Source organism: Triticum dicoccoides, chromosome 1B, assembly GCF_002162155.2.
Source record: "Triticum dicoccoides isolate Atlit2015 ecotype Zavitan chromosome 1B, WEW_v2.0, whole genome shotgun sequence".
Lineage (NCBI taxonomy): Eukaryota > Viridiplantae > Streptophyta > Magnoliopsida > Poales > Poaceae > Triticum > Triticum dicoccoides.
In genome coordinates, this window is record NC_041381.1 from 505,869,420 (window position 1) to 505,872,018 (window position 2,599).

The following is a 2,599-nucleotide window of genomic DNA, read 5'->3' on the forward strand; positions in this document are numbered from 1 at the left end:
GGAGGCGACGCGTGGCGGCCTGGGATTCGGCGGGCGGCGGCGGCGGGAGGCGAGAGGTGGCCGGCGGAGGACACGTGTCGGCGAGGGATTGGTTGCGGCGGCCGGGGCGGACGTGTCCGGCGGCGGAGGCGGCGGAGAGGGAAAAACTAGGGTTTGGACTGCGAGATTTTCGGGGGAGGCACATATTTATAGGTAGAGGGAGCTAGGAGAGTCCAAATAAGGAGCGGTTTTCGGACACGCGATCGTGATCGAACGATCGAGAGCATGGAGGGGAGTTTGCTGGGTTTTGGGCCACTTTGGAGGGGGTGTTGGGCTGCAAAGAGAAAAGGGGGTTTCGGGCTACGCGGCTAACCGTTGGAGTATCAAACGACCTCCAAATGACTCGAAACTTGACAGGCGGTCTACCGGTGGTATACCAAGGCCGCTTGGCAAGACTCGGTCCATTCCGAGAACGTTTAACACCCACTCACAACAGGAGACAAAAGGGGAACGCCGGAGAGCATAGGAGCGTCGGATTGCAAAACGGAGAACGGGGAAACTGCTCGGATGCATGAGACAAACACGTATGCAATGCAATGCACATGATGACATGATATGAAATGCAGATGATGACAAGGCAAAATGCAACACGCAAGCAAATGGCATGGCAACTACGGCGAATAACTGGCAGACACCTGGCGCATCGAATCCGGGGCGTTACAACACTCCTCCACTAACAAGAGATCTCGTCCCGAGATCTTAGGACCGAGACAGAAGAGAAAGAGGAAGAGGTGAAACAAGAACTCAAGAGAAGAAGCAAAGAATCGAGAGCACTCGAGAAGAAGAGAGGAACGACGAGAATGACGAGAATCGAAAGCTCACGGAATCAGATAGGCTCTGAAACCACTCCAGTTAGCATGAGATAAGAAACGAATAAGACTGAAAGGATTTAGGCAGAACTCTGACTGGACATGGAAAAAATAGAACACGAACTTCACAAGATGGGATGGAATGATACTTGGTGAAGACATGACACAAAACTCCGGAAAGAATTGAAAGAGTATTCAATGAAAATAATTTAGAAGGATTGAATGGATTTGAATATCTGAGAAGAACGAAGAACTGCAAAACTCCACTTCAAAAGAAAATGAAGAATTACTTGCGCTTCGAGACGCGAGAAGAAAAGATACTTGAACTCCACCAACAAAATCTTGATGAACTCTTGAAAGAATGAATTAAATCATGAAGAACCACCATGAACTCCGAAGAATAAGATGAGCATTGCGATGATTTAACTGGAGGTTCCGACGAAATGGCCGAGAAAATTAGAACTCCGGAAAAGAAAAGATGAAACACTTGAAGCTAGAATTTATTCATCACGAACAAACTCCGAAGGAAAGGATTACTCACTTGGGTGGAATAAGAATAAGATTTATTGTATGCTTATCCTTCATCAAATTAAATTGATGACAAGCAATGGATTTTTGCATACTACTTATTCTCGTTGAAAAAGGATTGAGAAGTTACATGTCGCAAACTTGAGAAGGTCTTCCTGATCCACCGGTAGGATTGAAAAGAACGAAAGGATTGAAATGATACTCAAGGAAAAAGAATCTTGAACGAAACCCCGTAAGAATTCAAAAATGACTGAAGAACGAGAATGAATCACCAGGAAGAATTAGAAGAACAAATATGCTAGAGAGGATATAGATACAAAAGAACATAGAGATCATGAGCTGATTAACGAACACTTGAACGATGCACCGGGATAAATAGAGAACGATAACTGGAATGAAGGCCTCTGGTGAAAAGAAACAGAAAGACAACTCCTGAAATACTACGGATGGGAAAGAAAAGGATATCTGACGATAGAATAATTCGAGAGGATGATATGAAAACTCTTCTTTGATCTTCAAAGCTGAGAAAGACGACGAGAAACACCACTAAAATTACTGAGATACTCCGGTAGAATGGAAAGCGAAGGGGTTGAGCCAACAATGAAAAATGTTTGAAACCGATCTTGGAAAAAGGCATGTGACTGATGAAATCCATTCTTACGTCACACTTTGAAAAGAATTGAGAATAACTCTGGGAGAATTAGAAGAGTCAGGTAAGATCCTGGAAAAAGACCTGTGGGTTAGGGCCCACTAAAAGAAAACACCGTTGAAAAAGGATGATGAACAGATAGATGAAGCACCGGAACTATTGAAATATTTGAATGAGGTGATAACCTCAAATTAATTCAAACACAGACGAATCTCCTGAGATGTCTTGAATACTACGAAAGGATAAACTGGCGAGAGGCGAACAAGCAGGGAAGGAACTTGAGCTGAGGGAAAGAATATAATCACTACCGAAAATGGAACTGAATCCACCGGAGAAGAAAAAAGATGAAGAATGTCCACAGAGACGAGAATTCACCGGTTGAAATAATTGACGAAATACTGAAGAGGCTCCGCATGAATGAGATAGATGGTCGAGAGAGAGACAGACTCCGGGAAGAAAAAGGGTGGGAGGGCGGGAAAACAAAATCAACTTGGAAGGGGAAACCGACGAATATCTTGAAGAGAAAAAACACCAGTTGAAATCATTGAGGAAAGAAAGCAAAGACTTCGCACGA